Source organism: Rhineura floridana, chromosome 3 (genome assembly GCF_030035675.1).
Source record: "Rhineura floridana isolate rRhiFlo1 chromosome 3, rRhiFlo1.hap2, whole genome shotgun sequence".
Classification (NCBI taxonomy): Eukaryota; Metazoa; Chordata; class Lepidosauria; order Squamata; family Rhineuridae; genus Rhineura; species Rhineura floridana.
In genome coordinates, this window is record NC_084482.1 from 74198917 (window position 1) to 74216040 (window position 17124).

The window sequence follows — 17124 nt, forward strand, 5'->3', positions numbered from 1 at the left end:
CTGCCTTGAATTAAGATGAGTTATCTCTTCTCAGCTCTTATCTCCTATTATCTTGGACTTGAACACTCTTATTTGTAAGAGTCCTCTCACAGGACAAACACTAGCACAGACAATGTCAAAAGGACTCCAGTGTTTCCACACACACCCTTAGACAGAGCCCAGGAATTGTTCCTACTTCCTAAAGTTCTGTCTTGCTATGTGCTGAAGCAAGGAAGGTGATAAGATGCCTCAGGGGTAATGAAGGCAAGGAAGTTAGCAGTATCTCATGTGCTGTTGTAGGCTATGTACCAGTTCCTGGTGTAGCCCACTGATGTATATGACTTTAATAATTCTGCACATGCTCGGTAAGAGAGATGAAACTGAGAGTAGTGTCCATTATAGGCAGTTAGCCTATTGTAAGAAAGGGAGATTACTTACTTCAGAGTATTTAGGATGATGTCTGGCTATCTCTTCTCTGTAAAACCCAAAACCCTTAAGAACAGATTAGGAGTGATGTTTCTCTTAAAAATTTAAGATGAGTTATGCATTTCCCCCAACAGTAAAAGTTCCTTGTCTGTGTTTGTTTATGTTATAAAGGGCTGTAATTTCAATTTCCTGAGAATGGCTTTGCCAACCATTTTGAGAAGCCTGTTGTCCAGTAGAGCTGAGGTGAATACGAGTTGAGAAGAGACAATTTCCCCTCTGTGACCAGCAGAAAGATCAAGCTTCAAGAAGAGGTTCTGTAGGACAACCTGAAAGGCAGAAGTTTGGGAGGATGGTGCTCTGTTTTATTGCTTTGTGATATTTATGTGAATTGTATCATTGATGTAAAATCCTATATGTATATATATAATAGCAATTTTTTTTAAAAAAATCTTTTCCTTTTCTCCCACCCCCTTTTGTTAAATTTGCAAATGAAAATTAATAAAAATCTTTTATAAAAGATTACACTGGGATCATTCATAAGATATGTTCAGTGACTGTCATAGTAGTTATGACAAACAAAGGAATTTGTTTAAACGGTTCAGATAATTTTGTTAAAAAGATTCAGTGAGGATGTTTAAAAAAATCTTTAACAGACATGACATTTTATAGATTGTCCCTTTTACATGAAGCAGAAGCAGTGCAAGACAAGATGTGACAAAAATCAGGAGCATCAAACATAAGAGTTATCTAGGGCCCCTCCAGCCATCCTTCTTATTGTGTATTCATGATTATTTGTGCTCATGATGGTATCAGGGTGGTCATACACAATCCTGCTTTCAATACTGTTTGTGCCTGCAGTTGTTTTAGGCTAGACATAATAGGTTGTATTCAGCTGAGTCCTGCTCAGAGACCCACTGAAATTAATGAACATAAGTTAGTCATGTCTATTAACTTCAGTGGGTCTACTCTGAGTAGGACCAGCGTTGAATACCACCCACTGCTTCGTTTCCAAACAGTGCATATCCCATAACTTTCTGCTGAAATCCTGTAATTTTTATGCTAAATGTTCTTTTTTTTAAATCCCACTTTTGCTGTGCTATGATTCAAGAGCGTCTCTCCAATGATGGCACTGGGGAAGCATTTCAGAACAACTAATAAAGTGGAATGAAGCGTGGACAGTCCAGCATAAATCTACCACTGTTGTTGCGTCAGTGACATGTTGCAGAATACACCTGCAGAAAAACAACACAGCAGTCTGGGGATGCTAGTCTTTAACTGGCAAACTATTTACAGTTCAACAATTTGCCACTTTGGTGGGATTAAATGAATAAGAGGAATTTAGTTCAATTGCAACAACCATAATAAAAATGGGTATCTAGTCACATTGTTTAAATTATTTTAATTATTAAATACAGAGCTGGAAACAGGTCAGTAATGCAAAATAATGGTGTCAGTATAAAATACCTTTATTACCCCACAGCAGTGTTGTTTTCAGAATGACTATGACAGATTGAACAATCAGACTATACCTAAACCAATTTAGCCTTTTTAAAAGCTGTTTAAAAAAAAAAAAAAAACTTAAGCCAAGAATATGGGGATAATCCTAAGAAGAGTTCTTTTTCAGAAGCAAACTCTGCTCTTGCAGTTTCTCTTTGCAGCCTCCGGAATGCCTTTTTCCCTTTAAAGATACATTTTTGAAGCAAGCAGTAGTAGAATTAAGTAATCTTGCGCCTAACCATTTTATGTGGTCCCCCTTTTTAGATGGTAATGTGCATTACTTCACATACTTCAAAATGGAGTAAACCAGACTTCCTGCATTTGGGGGTCCTTCTACTCATTCTGCTGGGTGGGGCCCTGGACTCCTGGCTTAAAAGTCCTGAGCTGTGTGATGGCACCATTGGCTGGGGGCCAAACAACACATGATCTTGAGGGTCACACTGAAAATTCCCCCTCCTCACTGCCAGGGCTTGAAGGCATCCCATCACCACTGCCTTTTAGAGCATCCTTTCCCAACTTTTGGGTCCCCAGATGTTGTTGGACTACAACTCCCATTAGCCCCAGCCAGCATGATAAATGGTCAGGAATGATGGGAATTATAGTCCACCAACATCTGGAGACCCAAAGGTTGGGAAAGGCTGCAAAGTTTGGAGAGTACATTTTGGCATGATTTTATGGGTCCTGGGTCTTGTAGAGAAAACAGAGCATAGTCAGATATATAGGCATATTTATATAAGTGATTTTCAGACACTCCTGGCAATGATGCAGAGAAGACACAATGTTTTGTCTTCTGGGGGTTGCAAAGGATACTTGTGAATTATCTTACTGTGTTGGAGGAGTTTAGCAAAGCCTCTGCAGAGATGTGGTCATGACAGATGATGTGTTTGCCAACCTGCCTGGTGTTAGACTGCTGATTTTCTAATCATCCAATTTGCCAGCTTGGTAATGTGTTTATTGCTGATTAGTTCTGACTCAAATGTCTGCTGTTCTCTTTGGGAGAGAGCTGAGGTTGTTGAATATTATCCTTCTGATTTTACATCAGTATTCAAACTACATTATAAAAAAATCTGTGAGGCCCTGGAAGCAGCTCTGCAATGCACCTTTGGCTCAGAGACAGGGACAATTCACACACTCATATTGGTGTGTTCTGAAGATTGGTTGAATGGATACTTGTAGCATACAGCTTGTTGGAGTGACTGTGGGCCCATCCATAACGAATCTCAAAATCCACGTTTTCCATATTCAGTTGGTGGCCTCAAGATCCACACATGTTCTGTTTGTGCTCGGATTTCTTTTTAAAACCCAAATTTTCACATCCATACATGCAGGCTTTAAATTTTGTTGGTCTAATTCGTTTCTGCATTAGTCACATCCCTAAGTCCACACTTTTACAGTGATTGATCCAGAATGGCACTCTAATTTTCCCGTGCTTTTCCAGAAGATCGCAAAAAAGTATATTTGACTTTTTGAATTAATGTGCATGCGCAGGTTTGCTGTGTTTTCAATGAAGTCTACGTCATTCATTAATCATTTCATTTTACGTTTTATTGCAAAAAAGTAGTTAAAAAAGGGGGGGGATACAGCTACAGAAGCCAGAAGGAGGAAGTACCCCAGTTCAGCACTGGAAGCAGGAATGAACTGTAAGAAAGGAGGAGGTGTGGCCAGAGGGTGGGATCAAATGTCATCACCCATAATGCAAAAAAACAGGGAAAGATGTCCTCACTATAGACGTTGGACCGGTTAATAATCAGTACAGAAAAAACAATCGATTTATAGCAGGGTAGGGGAAGTGTGGATTTAACTAGGAGAAAGACTGAAATGGTGGGGAACTTCATTTGGATGTGAATTAATGGGCACACAAGGGGGTTAGATCGCAGATTAAAAGGAGGTATGAATGAGCCCTGTGATCATTCACACCTAGCTTGCAACCCAACTCACATTTATCAAACTGCTTGGACATAGTGCCAAATGATATTCAAACCATCCTGCCTCTTCTTGGGAACATATCAGCTCTTGAGAATCATCAGCAAATTGATTTTCTCCTAGCCCAATTTGACACTTGCTTCCTGCTGCAAACTTTACAAATGTGTTTTCCATGGTGACATGCAGAAGTTGCAGCTTAATCTGCTTGTGTTTACTTATTCAGATGACCCATGAGTATAGCTCAGGCCCAATCTACACGTTCAGACCAATCATGCACTATAGAAAGCCTAAGAAAACTCCTGATAGTAGGTGGGGAATTACACCAGTGAATAAATATATTCCCACATCAGAATTTCCCCGACTATAGAAAGCTAACACATCAGGGAGAGGATTGTAGCCTAGCTTTGTCCCTGATGCACTAGTTATCTACATGGAAGCAAGTATTTAAACAAAAAAAAGGGAGAAAGCACATGCATTATCTACATAAAATCCAAAATACTACAGTTCCAGCAACTCTGTCCTTTGTGGTTATCTTCAACATCACCCTTTGTTGGTGAGGTGTGTGTGTGTACTCAGCCATGAGTAAATGGATGTGTGAATTATTCAGAAATGTGGGTTGAACTGCAGCCCTCTTCAGGCATAATACTTAGGGGAAAGTAAACAGGTGATGGGGAAGCAAGGACAGGCATACTAGGTCCTCCCCCGCTTTGCTGCCATTTCCATTGCCTTCCAACTTGTGGAAGACAGCTGTCTGAAGAGGGGACATTTTGTATCCATGGAGGCTCCCTGTGTGATTTAGAATCCTGCCTGGAAAGGGCATCCCATAATGTAGGCACCACAGCTGTCCTCCACCCCCACCCCCCATACACAGCAGTTGATCAGGAAACCCACAGCAGGACTTTGATGCTGACACAAAGACAGGGGGAAGCTCCAAGAGAATGCCATCTCAGGCTGCCCAGGTCCAAGCCACTGAGAGGTATTATAGAAAATAACCAGCACTTTTAATTGAACCGTAATGAATGAATAGGTAAACAGTGGAGACTGAATAGGAGCAAGAGTATTATTCTACAGGATTGTCCCAGATTCAGTTCCCAGGATCTCCAAGAAGGGCTTGGACAGACCTCTGTCTGAAACGCTGGACAGCTACCACCAGTCAGTGTAGATCATAGTGAGTTAGATGGACTCTTGGTCTGACTCCTGTAAGATAGTTTCCTATGTCCCCAAAAGGAAGGCAGGCAAACTTGTCTGCTCCTAAACAAGGTGACAGGGTTAAGATCTGACAGGGCACACCTAAGACAAGTTGCGCCTGAGGTAAAGGACAAGATGACCCGCAAGCACACCAATTCCACGTAAAGACACCGACCAGACTGGCAGGTGAATCTAAGACTGGCAACAGGATAGCATTCTCCACCTCACCGGAGAGGAGCAAGCTAACTTAGGAGGTGCAGGGCAGGCTGCTTGGCTCCCAACCGCTCTGTTTCCAACATCTCACCACCACTCTGCCGACCACTCTGCTGCTGCCCATTCAGACAAATGGCGCACTGTAGTGGCAGCATGCATGCCGTAAGGGGAGCAGCAATACATGTAGATATATGGGCAATGCCTGCAGAAGTGCATGGCCTGGGGTGGCTGCTTCTCTGCCTGCTCATTCAAAAAATGCTGTCAGTGAAGCATGGAGGGAAGGCAACTAGATGAGATAGACAGCCTGGCTCAACAACAAGCAAGCATTGCTGCTGCAGCTCACAAGAATGAGAACATCCGCAGCCTGAGGTGGCTGCTTCGTTGTGCCTAGTGGTGGGGCTTGCCCTTTCCAGGGCATAGGGTAGTGAAAGCAGATGATCCACTTTCACAGCACTACATTGGTGTAATGAAACCAGGGCACTGTCCTGGCATTTAGTCCTCCAAGGGGAATGGCTTGCACTGGCACTGTGGGAACTACCACCTAGTATAGTGAACCCTGCTGGGTTTGCGGCACTTCCAGGGTTAGACACCCCCACCATGAAAACTGTGCTATAAAGTGCCAGTATAAAGGCCCACAGACCCATACCACCAGCAGCTAACTTCTCCTCAGAGAAATTAATAGCCTCACTATTGGCAGCACTACAGGCAAATGGCTCTTTCAGGCCACCAGTCTTGGACTACAAAGCTGGCAAGCAGGGATATGAATGTTTGTCTAATTAGGAAGATGCCCTTTCCTCACTGTGGCATGAATGAGAGTCACAGTCTTTCACTCAAGTGCTTTTGCACACCATGCTCTTTTTGCAAGAGGAGCCAGATGGGATGTTGGCCAAAAACAATGTCTGTTGCTCTTGTTCTATTGCTCTCGCAAATAACATATTCAGTTAGTATTTGAATAAAGACATCTAAACAGCAGGCTCTAAATGATTGTTGAATGTGAAGCAGAACCACAGAATGAGATGTTCTGTCTTTATAGTTTTTCTAAAATCTATGTCAGAAAACTGACTTCATTGACAATAGTGTTTACTTGTTAATTATTGAGATCTTCGTCTAAACATGATGGTCATTAAATGTTATTTATGTTGATCTTAAATATTATTAAACATGTAATATTAAATGTTATTAAACATGTAAAAACTTCAATAAAAGTAATGTTTTAAACAAGAGAAAGGGATCCTCCCCCCTTGAATGATGATAACCACTGCACTTTCCTTCATAGAGCATAGCAGTGGTTTAGAATAACATATATGCAGCAAAATGAGGTGTGAAGGAGGTAGTAGAATTGTGAGGTGGTAGAATGGATGGCGCCAATAGACTGAGGATGAGGGGTCATATTTTTGAATGTGAACCCCTTCCCCAACACACATACAACTTTTAAACAGGGCTAGAATCTTTGTCACTAGATGCTAATTTTCTTCCTGAAATTTTTTTTTTTTTTAAAAATGCAGGGGTGCATTCAGAAAGGTTATATCCCCACCTGCAGTCTGATGTGGGGCAGTCTTCTTTATCCTCATACTCAAAAACTTCACTGAGAAATCTATGACCCTTCAGATGTCATTGGACTCCAAATCACATCAGCCCCAGCCCCATGCTGGGACAATGAATCCACTCCAGAGTTTTGTCCAAACTTTCAAGGAGCTGTCCAAGGTGCTGAGCTCCTTGAAAGTTTGGATGAAAACCTATGGCGGATTCACTGTCCCATTGACATTGGAGCTACCAGCCTTCACTGGTTGTAATCTAACATCTGGAGAACCACAGGCTCCCCAGCTCTGCTCAGGAAGACTATACCATCTCATTCTGTTTTCATGTTTAGACCAGATTAAAGGCGCTGGTGTTCAAGCCAGTCTGCAAGCCACATGCTCTCTAATCCCAGGTGCAGGCATTGGTGACAATAGGGCTCTCTGTACATGCTCAGGAATATCCACAAATTGCATGTTACAGACAACAGAATTCCAAGGCCCAGTGCCAGTTACTGAAGCAGATGCCAGAGCTGACATCATTGAAACTGGGCGTATTAGATATTGAACCTGGTTCTTCTGTTTTCCTCATGTTGAAAGTGGCCACTTTAATAGTTAGCTAGTGGATTCATTTTGTTTTTAGTGGTAGTGCTCTGGAATAGTTCCCATCCATTTCCACCCTGAAGTTCCTTCCTGATGCTTTTGAACACTTTGTTCAGACAACAGCTTAACCAAAAAACACAATTCTTCACATTCAGTGCATGATAATCTTCATCAGCGCCAAGGATATAGACATATTATTGATTCAAAATGTAAATGTACTGCCTTCAAGTCAATTGCGACTTATGGCAACCCTATGAGAGGGTTTTCATGAGGCTGAGAGGCAGTGACTGGCCCAAGGTCACCCAGTGAGCTTCATGGCTAGGTGGGGATTCATACCCTGGTTTCCCAGATTGTAGTCCAAAACCATAACCACTACACCACACTGGCTCTTACCAGAACCCAAGATAATTGATTAACCCATTTTCAAGAATACATTCATATAGCATTACTCAAGAAACCCTGCTTCTTATGGGAGACTTTCCAAACTACTCTTTGCACAGGTTGTATAACAAAGAGTTTAGCTATCCTCTGAGCTTGGACTCAGGTAGTTTAACACGATGTCATGAATGGGGGGTGGGGAAGGAGGACAGTTCTCTGATTGCATAGGGTAAAGCCAGAGCTTGGAAAAGGTACTTTTTTGAACTACAACTCCCATCAGCCCAATCCAGTGGCCATGCTGGCTGGGGCTGATGGGAGTTGTAGTTTAAAAAAATTAACTTTTCCAAGCTCTGGGTAAAACCCACATGTCACCAGGGTCAATGTCAAGAGACTCTAGTTGATTTAAATGGTTTAGTGATGTACTGATTATTCTGCAGAGCATAATGGAGAAAGCCCCCTTTGCTCTGATCTTTCCAAACAAGTAAAGCTGTACATCCCTCTGAACCCATTCTGGCTGGTACAGAGATTGTTATCTGCCTGGTACATGGTCTTACTGATTCACACTTTCCTTGTACTCTTGAGAGATCTGGAGTATATATCTGGCAGTAGCGTAGTGGCAAATTCGGAAGTGCAGGGTTCCTTCATGATAGTCCCAGCTACACACCCCTTTTTTACTGCTGTGTTGAGAATGAGATCCTTGTTACTCCCTGTTGGAATTTCTCTATATTGAGATGCGTAGCAAAGTTGCATAGCACTGCGGAACGGAGAGTACTGAGCAAGCTGTATGTGTGTGTTTGAATCTTTGCTAAGATTCTACCTTCCCTGCGAATTAGTCAGACAGAAACTTTAAGCTTTAAAATAAGAAACTACTTTATTCTGGAAGTACATGCTTGATAGGAAAGAGTTCTATATCTAGCTTATCTAGCTATGCTGGAGTGATGAGCACTGGTCCCAGTACTCACCCTCATCCTGGTTGAGAGGAGAGACAAAGAGAAGGTGTCTGCTCCCCTCTTGAGAGAAAGAGAACACAGAGAAAGGTGGGAAGGAACTGAGATCAACATTCCTTTGCTTATCAGCCTAGCAGGAAGGGAAGAGATGGCAGGATCAAAGGGATAGGTATAGCCTCAACCAGCAAGAGGTCTAGCTCTCTAGCTACCCTTATTAACCCCCATGCAGCCTCAACCCACCAAGTTGGAGTTGAACCTCATACATTCCAACACCCCTTCTCAACGAGAACTTGGTTCATTCTACAAGGTGCATCTTGCCTCATAGTTTCTGGTGTTGGACTTTGCCCAATGGTTTGGTCAAAGCATCAGCTGTCATCTCTTCTGTTGGACAGTAGGTCATCTCTAGAAGTCCTTTCTCCCTTATGTCCTTTAGATAGTGGAACTTCACATCAGTGTGCTTCATGCGAGAACTTTGCCCTTCTGATTCTGTGAGTCTTATGCAGGCTTGATTGTCCTCAAGTATTCTGATAGGCTCTGGTTCAGATATGCCCCAGTCTCCTAGAAGCTTGCGTAGCCACAGCATTTTCTTGCATGTCTCATCAGCTGATACGTACTCAACCTCAGTAGATGAGTGTGCTACAGTCTCTTGCTTTCGACTTGTCCAGCAGATAAGTGACTGCCCATAGTAGAACAAGTTTCCACTGGTTGACTTACGATCTTTGGTGTCTCCAGCCCATTCAGCATCAGCATATCCTAGGAGTTTAGGATCTCGAGTAGCTGATAGTTTTAGTTTTAAGTTTGCAGTGCCTTTCAGATATCTTGCCACTCTCTTGACTGCTTCCCAGTCTTTCTTGGTTGGCAAGCTGGTTTTTCTGCAAAGGTATCCCACTGCTAAACCCACGTCTGGTCTGGTTATTGTGCTGATGTACAGGAGTTTCCCTATAGCTTGTCTGTACCTGTCGTTGTCTTCCCAGGGTTGATTGTTCTGGTCTGGTTTCAAGTATCCTACTTCCATTGGTGTAGGTGCTGGATGTGCATCCTTCAGTCCTAGACTCTCAAGTAGGTCTTGAATCTTTTGTATTTGGTTTAGAAGAAAGGATCCATCATCCTTCCTTTCAATTTGTATTCCAAGCTAGTATGTGATGTCGCCTAGACATTTCACTTCAACTTCCTTGCTTAGATTATTTACTAACTCTTGCTTGTCTTGTGGATTCTCATAAGCCAATAGTAAATGATCTGCATAAATCAAAATATGTCCATTTGTTGTTCTTGAATCTGCCATATAGGCATTTGTTTGCTTCGCCTCTTTTACAGCCTTGTTTCAACAGCATTTGGTTCAGTTTGTCATTCCATGCTCTAGCAGCTTGTTTTATTTCTAGTTGCTCTACTTGCATCTTCTTGTTGGCAGCGACATTCAGGAGTGTCCTGATTGTTGTATGCTTGACTACAGTTTCAGTATCTTTCCAGGTCTCTGGCTCTGGAAGTTCACCAGCTCTTGCAAGGTAGGACAGTCTCAGTGGAGGTACACCTCTGTTGGTGTGGTTAGAGCGTCTTGGTGCAGGACTCTCTGCTGCCTCTTCTGGCCGTGCAGGTTCCCCTTCTTGCTCTGTTTCCTCACTGTCATCCAGTGCTGGCATGTTGCTGTAATCTGTAGTACTGAATGGTATTTCTACTTCATCTTCTTCACTGTTGTGGTCTTGGAATGGTGCCCGTTCTGGTTGGAATGCACCATGACCTTCATCAAAGTAGACAGCTCTTTGGATTTCAATCCTTTCTGTTTTGGGATTTAGGATTCTGTATCCCTTTTGCTTTGAAGAATATCCAACAAAGATTCCTTCCTTTGTAGTGTTGTCCAATTTGGTTTTCTTCTGGTGTGGAATGTGACCATACACTTTTGATCCAAACACCTTTAAATGAGCCAAACTGGGTATGCGCCCATACCATAATTCGAATGGAGTCTTGTTGCCATTCACTTTTGTTGGCAAATGATTTTGTAGATAGGTGGCAGTATACACTGCCTCTCCCCAATGTTTCTGTGGGAGATTGGCATCTTCCAGCATGGATCTCACCATCTCTATAAGGGTTCTGAATTTTCTCTCCAAGACTCTGTTCTGTTCTGGGTTGTGGGGTACAGTGGTTTGATGCTCAATCCCATTTTCAAGTAGAAACTGCTGGGTAGCATGTGACATGTACTCCCCTCCATTATCAGAATGTAGAATCTGTGGTTTTCTCTGAAATTTAGTGGTCACTATTGCCACATATTCTTTGAGTTTCTGAAGCATTTGACCCTTCTTCTTCAACATATATATCACAGTGAATCTTGAATAATCGTCAATAAAGCTGACAATATATTTGTTTCCACCAGTTGAAGTGATTGGCATTTCACAAATGTTGCTGTGAATCAACTCTAGGGGGCGCTTAGTCTTCCTTTCACTCTGCTCAGAAAAACTGGGTCGGGTCCATTTTGCTTTAACACAGCAAGTACATCTCCCTTTTTCTTGGCAGGGTTCAACTTTCATGCCTCTTACCAAATCATTCTTTTGAAGGGTATTTATCATTGTAATGTCTCTATGCCCTAATCTCCAATGCCATAAATGTAAACAAGACTTGTTACAGCATTCTTTCACAAGATTAGCTTGTGGACTTTCCTGATCCACTTCATACATGCCTTTTCTCTTGGTAGCTGTGCATAAAATTTCACCATCTCTAGAAATTATGCAAGAATCTTGTTCAAATAACACTTTACATCCATTGTTTGTAGCTTCACTAACTGATATCAAGTAGTTTGAGATTCCTGGGGTCCATAGCGCATTCCTGAGATAAATTTCCTCAGTGCCGCTTGGAGTCTGGCAAAACAGCTTCGCATCTCCTGCCCCTTTAATGGGCACCTCCCTCGAATCCGCCACTGTGACCGATCCTCCACGTGGGGTTAATTTCTCAAACAAATGTTTTTCATTTATTAAATGAGCACTTGCTCCACTGTCAATATAGAATTTATTTTTGTTGTAACATTTTTCAACATAGGTTACTTGAAAGCCCTTTGCACTTTTCTTTTCTGTTCCTTTAAATTCTTTATTTCTTTCAGGCTTCCCATGCTTCACATTGGTCTTTAAGGTGTTTTTCTGAATTGCATAGATAGCAACGCTTGGCTTTCACACCTTTGGATTCCCTTTGTTCCTGAAATCTGCATCTGACTGGCTGTCAGTTAGAAGCTTGGCCAGTTTGTTTACTTAAGAAAGAGGAGACTCCATCTTCTCTTGCATCAGTTTTTCCCTTGTTCTTCTGAAAGAACTGCGCTCTAACTTCAGAAATAATCTCGTTTAGAGTTTTGTTTTGTTGTTGCATTATAAGTATGAAAGTCTCCATATATTTTGGAAGAGAGTCCAGAAATAAAGCTATTAGTATTGGTTCATGTAACTCTGTTCCTGCTTCCTCTATCCCTTGGACTAACACCATGAATTTAGTAAGATGTTCCTCAAAAGAACCATCCTTCATTTACAAATTAATAAGGCTTCTTAACATTGCAATCAGATGTCCCTGGCTTTTCGGATTATGATGAGATTCAAGAGTTTTCCACATCTCTCTGGCATTTTTAGAATTCATAATCAGAGGAATCTGCGCGTTACTCACACATTTAGTGATGAGGTCTTGTACCGTTTCTTCCTTCTCAGTCCAAATTCTTTGTTCCTCCCAAGATGCACCTTCTCCTGGTTCCGATCCTGTAATAACTTCTAACAGCTTCTGTTGTCTCAGATGTTTCTGCATGCGAAATTCCCAAAGTTTCCATCCGGGTTCCAGTCTCTGGAGACCTAGCCGCTCCTCCATCATGTTGGCCATCCTGAAGTAAAAGCCTTAACTCTTCACTGACTAAAACTCTGAAGGTTTCTAATAGCTTCCTTGATTCAAACACAATAGCTCCTTTAATTGCTCAAATCTCCATTTGCATGGCTGGGCCCATAACCTGTCGGAATTTCTCTCTATTGAGATGCGTAGCAAAGTTGCATAGCACTGCGGAATGGAGAGTATTGAGCGAGCTGTGTGTGTGTGTTTGAATCTTTGCTAAGATTCTACCTTCCCTGCGAATTAGTCAGACAGAGACTTTAAGCTTTAAAATAAGAAACAACTACTTTATTCTGGAAGTACATGCTTGATAGGAAAGAGTTCTATATCTAGCTTATCTAGCTATGCTGGAGTGACGAGCACTGGTCCCAGTACTTGCCCTCATCCTGGTTGAGAGGAGAGACAAAGAGAAGGTGTCTGCTCCCCTCTTGAGAGAAAGAGAACACAGAGAAAGGTGGGAAGGAACTGAGATAACATTCCTTTGCTTATCAGCCTAGCAGGAAGGGAAGAGACGGCAGGATCAAAGGGATAGGTATAGCCTCAACCAGCAAGAGGTCTAGCTCTCTAGCTACCCTTATTAACCCCCATGCAGCCTCAACCCACCAAGTTGGAGTTGAACCTCATATATTCCAACACTCCCTTCTCCCACAACAACAGATGTCCATAGGAACCAATCAGCATGAAAACAGAGAGTGTGAGCTATAGAGAAGAATCTTCTCAATTGCTAACTCACCTCCTTTCACTCTGATTGGCTCCAATCAGCAGGACAGGATAAGGAAGCATGTTAGGATACTCTTTTCAGTGGCAAACACACTCTCCTTTCATGCTGATTGGCCACAAGGATGCTGGTGACATAAGGACCCTGCTGCCAAAAATGTAAGGAGTCTAAGACCCTCTGAGACTACACCCCTGATATCTGGGCTGATGCATAAAGAGATTTAGTAGAGCTTAATTTTACTCTTTTTTTTTAAGCTGGTTGATTACTTTTATGGTAGACTAGATCCCCTACACAGCTGGTATAACGCAGTAGGGAGGACAGCCTGGCTGGGAGTCCAGAGTGTGTGAGTTCAAATCCCCACTCATGTCTCCTGGGTGTCAAGGGCCAGCTAAAGGTCACCCCACAGTGAGCGGCTCAGGAGTTATGTGCCCTGCCACTTGTGCAGCCATGGGCAAGCTGCATAGTCCCAAGGAGCCCAGTTGCCCCCCAGCTGGCATTTGCAGAGAAGCAAGGGGCTGGCTTGTGCAGCTGTGGCAAGCTGAGCAGGCCCTAGCCAGCTGAGGAGGACTAGCCTCGGAGGGAGGCAATGGTAAACCCCCTCTGAATACCGCTTACCATGAAAACCCTATTCACAGGGTAGCCATAAGTCGGGATCGACTTGAAGGCAGTCCATTTCATTTCAGATCCCCTACTCACTGCATGGTAGCCAACATGGTGCCCTCCAGTCAGTGTTGGATTCCAAGTCTCATCATCCACAACCTACATTGCCAATGTAGTCTGGAGGGCACCATATTGGCTACCTCAGTTCTATTAAGGACTGTCTTTAGCCCTTGCGTGCTTAGTTTGTGTGTTTTAGCTGGAGTGTGTGTGTGTGTGTGTGTGTGTGTGTGTGTGTGTGTGTGAGAGAGAGAGAGAGAGAGAGAGAGAGAGAGAGAGAGATGTGGATTGGAACCATAGTGTGAAGGGATAAGGGCTTTAACCCTTTGTCCCATCATAGTCCTGACCCAAATTATTAATCCACCCTGCACCCACCCCCATATCACCTAGTTGCAATGGGAGGGAAACTCCCATTGGCATCAATGGAAGCTTTCATCTCACTGCAAACAGCTGGGCTGGGGATTCCTGATTTGGATGTGGACAGTAGCAAGGGCAAAGGCTTAAAGCTCCCCTCACACTATGGTCCCAGTACAGCTCAGAGCTTCCTTCCTCTATTGCTAATCAATATGTGCTAATCAAGCACATAAACCAGCTCCTAAATTGGATTGGCCTATTTTATCATCATCATCATCATAATCATTACCACCACCACCACCACCACCATCATCATTATTAAGAATAAGAATAAGAAATAAACCATATTTCATAAAGACACCACAGTCTCCGCTGGCCTTCCTCCCAAGGAAACCAAACCCAGGGCGAGCACAGGGACCTCTGGAAATCTCACCACTCGGAGACTGGGGAGGCGTGCAACAACAACAACAACAACAACAACAATAATAAACAGGCACACATGGACACTTCCTTCCACTCTTGTCTCTGTAGGTTTTAGATGGCAAGCACTGTCCTCAATAAATCACCATGCACATGGCTGGTACCATACAAACAAATAATTCATAACATCTTATCCTTCCTACCAACAGAACAGCACCAATTAACAAAAATAATCTTGTACAGTTTGTTAGGTCTTACTAGGTTGGACTGTTTGTTCCTCATAAGTACTTAAATCAGTGCCCTGAAGTAAGTGGTAACCATGGAAGTGTCTCAAAAACCTGTACCATTGACCTCCTATTTAATTTCCCTCCATCCTCTGGGTCTTGGGCAACTGAGGTGACCACGTCATATCATTAGACACTATCACACACACACACACCCTGAGAAAAGCAGCAGATACATCGCACTCCCATTCAGATTGAGAATTATTTTCTCAAGCTCTTTGTCAAAGACACAGAAGCAACTTCAGGTCAGGTTGCTGATGCAAGAGGTACTAAGTTTTAGCAAATGCTGCTGTGATCAGCTAGATAGGCACCTGCTCAGTTCCTCTGGAGATCATTTACTGCAGACCGTTCTTGTGTGTAATACGTACTGAGGCACACACACACACACATCCAAATCCCTGGGAACTGTAATTTGTTAAGGGTGCTAGAAATTGTAGCTCTGTAAACTACAGTTCCTAAGGGCTTAGGATGGTTCATACCAGCAAACAACTATGTTATTACCATACCCCATTTTAACAGGGGACATGTACTGGACATACATGGTTGTTGTTGGGGATTATGAACCTCTGGTTATAACCCCCCCTCCCAGCCATGTTTATATGTACCTGCAACTCAGGACAACCAGGGCTGTGGAGTTGGTACGCCAGACCTTCAACTCTGACTCTGACTCCTCTATTTTTCTACTGTCTGACTCAGACTCAGACTCCTTCATAAATGGCAAATGTATATGAACTAGTAATAACAGATTTACTGTAATAAAATGGTAGCACAAGGCATTTCATCACCACCACGTGAATCCAGAGCTTGGAAAAGTTACTTTTTTGAACTACAACTCCCACGAGCCCAATCCCAGTACATTTCTACCGACTCCAACTCCGACTCCACCCAAAATTGCTCCCGACTCCGACTCCACGACTCCGACTCCACAGCCCTGAGGACAACATGTCATGCATCTGATGAACTGTAGTCCACAAAAGTTTATTCCATAATAAATTTGATTGTCTTTAAGTTACCATATGACTTTTTGCTGTTCTTACCTCAATGAATCTACATCAATGGTGTTGGGATTTACTTCACAGCTTTAGTAGGTACACTGGCATTAGGACTGAGCATTCATTCCTACTCATCTGGATTGAGAGAAGATGCTATCAGACAAACGCAGAGACTGAACAATCAGTGAGGCATTGGAGATTCAGTGTGGTGGTCACTAGAGGGTTGGACTAGGATTGGGGAGACCCCAGAGGTTCATGTCCACACGATACTCAGCCACAAAGCTTCTGCATTACTTTGGGCCAGCCACTATCTTTCAGTGCTCCTTTGAGAATAACAAGGGAAGGATTGTATATGCCATCCTGAGTTCCTTGTAGGAAGGATAGAATTCTAATAAATAATAATTTCCTTGATGAGAAACAGTTGCATCGTATTTGGGCTCTTTAAATCAGGGTTAGGGATTCTGCAGCCATCCAGATGTTGTTGGATTACAACTCCCACCTTCCCTGACCATTGGCCATGTTGGCCAGGGCTGATGGGAGATGGAGTCCATCAGCATCTGGAGGGCAACAGGTTTGACAGCTCATCTCTAACTTGTACCTAACATCTGAAACCAATAGGTAAAAGGACCAGTCCAAGTCTGGCCACTAAGCAGCAGGAGTAGTCCTCAACTGGTATTTGCTTAGACACCTTGGCATTAAATTAATTTGAGGGGGAATGAGGGAGAGAAACTCCATCATATGCAAGCTCTGGAGGGAGACAGGATAAGAGTGGAACAGGATAATGCACTTTACTTTATCCTCCCTTCTACTCCCACCCCCTCCCCATCATCACACAAACACCCTTTTATCTGTCCTTATACTTCATTACCAATATGGTTCTTTCTCATTTTGCGCTTTTCTTTCTACATTGCTTCTTTGCTGATTGCGGTCCTTATGCCAGCATGTGTCATCATGGTATTGGAACTAAGAGATCTATGAAAAGCACTTCCAAAGAGATCACAGAGAGGGGAAGGGACGAAGAGAACACTGTGCCTCATTATTAGGAAATGTAGAAGATATTGACCAGACCCCAAAAGAGATGAGACATTCATCTCTCCGCAAAATTGGCTTGTGATAAAAAGCAAATAAAGGAACTCTTGGACCTTTTCATACCATGTCCAGCCACTCATCCCCTCCAGAAGTGTTCAAGAA